Source organism: Pipistrellus kuhlii, unplaced genomic scaffold (assembly GCF_014108245.1).
Source record: "Pipistrellus kuhlii isolate mPipKuh1 unplaced genomic scaffold, mPipKuh1.p scaffold_m20_p_2, whole genome shotgun sequence".
In the NCBI taxonomy this organism is placed as follows: Eukaryota; Metazoa; Chordata; class Mammalia; order Chiroptera; family Vespertilionidae; genus Pipistrellus; species Pipistrellus kuhlii.
In genome coordinates this window covers 82903352-82909351 of record NW_023425515.1, presented here as the reverse complement: position 1 = coordinate 82909351, position 6000 = coordinate 82903352, and positions in this window count along the sequence as shown.

The window sequence follows — 6000 nt, the reverse complement described above, 5'->3', positions numbered from 1 at the left end:
AGATCCTCCTCCCCTCCCCGCTGTAATTTGACAATCTGCTTGTTGCTTTACTGTCTCTATATCTATCTTTTGGTTTTAAATATGAAATGAAATAGGTGTTTTGAGCCAACGGATATGTTGGGAGTACTGGAGTGCTTTTATGTTCATATATATATATATATATATATATATGAAAAATAATTTATGAAACTGTTATCTAAAAGCAAATTAAATGCATTACCAGACAGAGACTAAATATAAATATATGTAATATTGATGGGAATTGCTAAATTTAATTTTTCATCAATCTAAATGCTCTCTTGTGTTTTTCCTTTGATTTTAAAATACACATATAATAATATTATAATACCACAGTGCTGGAAAGATATATAAGAAAAAAATATATAACCACAACACTCCAATGCACTGACTATTTACCAAGGGCATGTTAGCATTTGTTATGTATTGTGATCAAGATGCTGGATATTTAGAAACAAATAGTTGAAAATGTCTGTATTTATGAATCCTGCATTCTAAGTGTTAATAAGCAAATAAGAATAGAATATATATTAGAAGATGGCAAGTGCTCTGTTGAGTAAAGGAAAAGGGACTCTTCAAAAGTCATTGATTCATAGAGGATGATCAGGGATGTTGTCTCACATAAGAATGATTGAGCAGAGAACTGAAGTAAGAGGTAGAACATAGTAGACTCTCACATGCAAAAGTATCCCAGGAAATGAAAGATAATATGCAAAGGTTATCTGAGATCAGGAGATCCCTTTTAAAAAAGGTATCTTTGTTGAATATATTTTTATTGACTTTGAGAAAGGGAGAGAGAGAGAAAGAGAGAGAAAAACATCAATATAAGAGGGAAACATGGATTGGCTGCCTCCTCCACATCTCTAATGGGGAATCAAACCCACAACCTGGGTATGTGCCCTGACCAGGAATCAAACCAGCAACCTCTTGGTGCATGGTATGGTGGTCAAGCAACTGAGCACACTGGTCAGGGCAGGATATCTTTTGATGTAAGGATTTGATTTGCTTAGCTAGTCCAAAAGCCAGCATGATCACCACCCTGTAATTTATTTAGATATAGAAACAATATAGACCACACACCAGAAAATATGAATAAAGTTTTTTTTAGTGCTTAGATCATGTTGAGGATTCCCAGGAAAGGAAGAGCTCACACAGGAATCTAAAGAGGATTGGAAGAGGGAGGCACCTTCAGAGTTTTGTTGTGGGTAGAAAATTAAACTGGAATGGGAATTATTATTGGCTGGGGGCTGCAATGTTTGAAATTCTCACCAGCCCACAGAGACAGAGTGCACACCTGGGTGATCTTTCTCACAGGTCACTAAGGCGGTGAGGTGGCAGAGATATGAGCAGGGGGGAGCCTATCTAATGGCCAACAGCAAAGATAAGGTGATCTTCTTCATTGCAGAAAGCAAATCTAATGTCAAAGGAAGTATGAAATATTATCAACATAATATCCTCAAGAATATCAAAGCATGAGAGATTCATAAGAGCTGCAGACTAATGAATGAAAAGAGATTTGTTACATAAAATTTGCAAACAAAAATGTCAGGAATGCTAACAGTTTGAGTTCATGAATAAACCTGCTTAGTTTTTCCTTTTTTCAAATTATTTGGCAGTTTTAACAATTCAAGACTGTCTGGTTTTAAAATTTATTGTTTACTTCTTTCATTTTATCACCTGATATCCAAATGATAACTCTAACACTCTCAAATAATGAATAGTAATGACAAAACAAATTAACACAAGCATTTACATAATTGTTAAATTTTGATATTTTACAGGTAGTAGGTAAAGATGTCTCCAAAGTAGGGCCTATATTCAGAATGACTCCTATTTTTTAAATACTTATAATGGATCACAGGCCTGTTTGTTTACTTTTGGGGTACAATCCCAAAGCTGAATAGTATGACAGAGACCATCAGATAGGCAAATTAAAATGCTAATATATGGTCTGTTACAGAAAAAAAATATTGCTTATCCCCAATCTTATTTTATTAATTTGACCTTTGCCATTAATACATAGAAGTAAAATGGTGAATAAGTATAATCATCACGGCATACCGAAGATTAGAGAATGAAAACTTACTGGAAGTTATAAAACTACATGCATATGAATTTTCATATTATAACTAGAGACCTGGTACAGGAAATTCTTGCAGTGGTCTGGGACCACTCAGGGGACCGGGACTCTCGCTGTCTGGTACTCCTCACTCCTCACCGCCTGCCTGCTGTGGAGGCAAGAGAGGTTCCCACTATTGCTTCTGTGCTCACCAGCCATGAGCCCTACTTTTGGCTGAGCTGTGCTCCCCCTGTGGGAGCACACTAACCACCAGGGGGCACTCCTCCACCTGTGTCTACCCACTGGTGGTCAGTGTGGGTTACAGTGACCAGTCATTCCACCGTTAGATTTGTATATTAAGGTTTTATTATATAGGATGTTCAGGGAATAAAATATATTTTATAGTTTGAAAAGCAAAAGATAACATTCATAATCACATCACACCCAAAACATATTTCAAAATCACTACATTTACTACTACATAGTACTTATCAGACCTGACCTGCCCCATGTCCAGGTCTAGAAAAATAATACAAAACATGAAGTAAATGGAAAATTATTATTATTGAAACATACCCATAGTCTAGCAAACTCTTTCCTTTCATCTGTCTCCAAATCATGTAGGAAATCACAACCTTAACCTTTAAGTTGTCTTACCTTAGCTTCTTCCTTGCTTCCATGAACTACACATTCATAACCTTTCATAATATTTAAACATATATTTTATGTTGATATTAATACTTATACTATAAGTTTTGTCTATTTTAATTTATAGTTGCATCTTTAAACTTAGATTTTATATATATATTGTTAGCTCCTGTGAAGCAGGTGTTGTGCCTATTTCACTCATTCTTTTATCCCTGACATCAAGTTAAATGACATAAATGATTTGCTTATTTAATTTAAAAATACATTGCAATGATTACTAATGTTATGCAAAGAGTATTAAAACATTCCACATGATTGAATATATGGTCCCTTATGAAGACGTGAAATATGTGAATATACAGTTGGTGAAATCTGAAAAGACTGCTTCAGAGACACTGAAATGTAGGAGGGAGGTGTTCCTCAGAGTCACTGGATGGTAGAGGTGATTGAAAATGATGCCCCTCTCTATATCCCCTTGCACACGGAGGGGCAGGCACCGAGGCCAGGATATTTCCTTCATCTCTTTGAAAAATGCTCAGATATTATAAATGACTTCCCATCCTTCACTTCAAATCCAGTGTTGCTTAAGATCATAAATCTTGTTTGTTTTTCTTTTTAAAGAAATATGAGTTTTTATTCAAATAAATTTAGGTGAAGGCCAAAGCAATCATCTGCGTAGTTCCATTCAAGTTGTTTTTCAAGCTAGATCATTCAGATCAAATACAAATGTTTTTCACTCATGCAGGATTTTTCTTTCTTCCTCAATTGAATTTCCTCCTCATCCCACTTCACAGTGCCTATGTAAATTAAGCTGTAATGTTGTAAACCATAGTCCCTTCTTGCCTATCTCCTCAGTAACAGCTTCGAAGTACTAAAAAGCTAAAATAGCTACAAAAGAACAATTAATTTGTGCAAAATCACAGAGGCGCTGTAGGTATTAAAAACACTACAATAAAGCTTTTTATCAGAGAGCTAAACTGCAGAGCATTAAGCTAAAAACTAATAGGGCTGAACATGCAACACAATGATGAGGATGATAAAGGAATCTCAAGGACAAGCAGAGAATCAGGGTAGCATGATTTAGAAGTGATGCAGTGATTTCAAATGAAAATCTCTATAAGTACATATGAAAAGTGTTGATCTGTGGAGAAAGGCAGGTTTAGACCAGCAAATATAATTACATCTATTTTTAAAGAAGTTTACCTTTTTATGAAAATTACTGTTGAAAATTCAGATATTGAACCCTGAGGATGATCAATATATACCTGTTGTTTGGGAATTGGCTGACAAATTAATATTTTAAAATTTGTTTCAGAACTATTAAAAATAAGAAATGCCATATTATATCTAAAACTTCCTAAAAGGATAATATTAAAACATAATCAGAAGTGCCACCACCTTTTCTGCTGAAGTAACAATGGAAATAAGTACTATTGTTTATCTAATGGCTGCACTTTGCATAGAATTATGTTAGATGCTATGAATAAGTGAATCTATTGATGTGATTTTGAAGTAAGCACATTAAATTATTCCAGTACTATATAGAGAATAATTAATTTCTAATTATGAAGTAAATACAGTAGATACACTAGGATCTGGAAGGAAAGAAGTGTTGGTATTATAGAACCTATAGAAAATGTATGCTTTAACTAGTTGCCCATCACAGGATATCACATGCAGTAGGCTGCTCACTGCTTCCCTGGGAGCTGGTGGGAACTGCATCACGCCTCCAGGAACCATCCTGCTTCCAGGGCCTGCTGTCTCCTCTCCAGCCTGCACTCAGCTGGCCAGTCCATTCCCCCAGAGGCCTTCCATGGCCAGGGCATTGCCATCCGGCCACAACTGCTCTGTGCCCATTGCCTCCATCACTGTGGCAATGAAGTAAGCATTCCACCAGGCCTCTAACCCTGCCCTTTCTCAGTGTCAGCCCCCCGCCCAGGATTGGGGGACTCTGGCAAAGCTGAGGGGACTGGGCACTGCCATCTTGTGGATATGGGCACAACCATCTTTGTGATGGAGTGAGTTAATTTGCATATTACCCTTTTATTAGATAGGATTTCTGTTGCATGCATATATATCTAGATTTAAATCCTAATGAAATAGGGATTTTTAGAGGATATAGGCAAGTTTTGGAAATTTAAAAAATTTAAGGGTCCATGAAAAAAAACAAACAGGGGCTACAGAGCAGAGTTTACATTTTCATAAGACAAACCAGCTGGGAGAAGGTACATTTCTGTAACACAAAGGAGCAGCAACAGCTACATTTACATAAGGCAACTGGGAGCAACAAAAGATCTATATTTACAAAATAAAGAAGGAGGAAGAAAGCCAAGAGGGAATGGAAGAAAGGAGGAGGGTCTCACAGGTCCCAGGTGGTGTTTGACCATTGAGCTCAGGAGTTGCCTCAGTGACCAAACCAAAGGCAATATCAACCAATCAGAGGGGTTATCAAGACACAGGAATTGCAGCCTTTACCAGTATAAACTGAGGAAAAAAGGAACTTGGGGGGACTCTTTCCCTGTCCCCATATGGGAATCTGTGCTGCAAGATTCTTTCCCCATCCACATGTGGGAGTCTGTACTGGTTTTTCAATAAATTTCAAACATTCTCTCTACCATTTTCCATCTTGGGTTTATTCTTGGACTCTATTGGACAAAGAATCTGGGGAACCATCCTGCCCAGGGAAATACTGAGTGTTCCAGTTCAAAGAATTCCTTATTGCTAGGCCCTCTGCTAAAGAACTACCAGATGTTCTGTCAAATATTCTTTCTTTTTTCGTGCAAATTTTATCAATTGGAAAATGGGGAGAATAACAAAGATTGCACAGATCTGTTATAAAGAGAAAATAAGAAAAAATACTTTATGCAGTATATTGTAGGCATTCAGGGAATATGTGCTAAGTTTATCTGTAATAAAAATGTTCACTTAACAGCAATTATATACATATATGTATATAATTGTGTGTGTGTGTGTGTGTGTGTGTGTGTGTGTATATATATATATATATATATATATATATATATATATTATGCCTATTATATTTCATAGAATTAAAGGCATTAGACATATAATCCTATCTAATAAAAGGTTAATATGCAAATTGACGGTTACTCCAACACACAAGATGGCTGCTTCCATGTGGACACAAGATGGTTGCCACAAGATGGTCAGCAGAGGGCAGTTGGGAGGGTCCAGGCCTGCAAGGGAGGGCAGTTGAGGGGAGATCAAGCCTGCATGGGAGGGAAGTTAGGGGTTACCAGGCTGGGGAGGAGGGA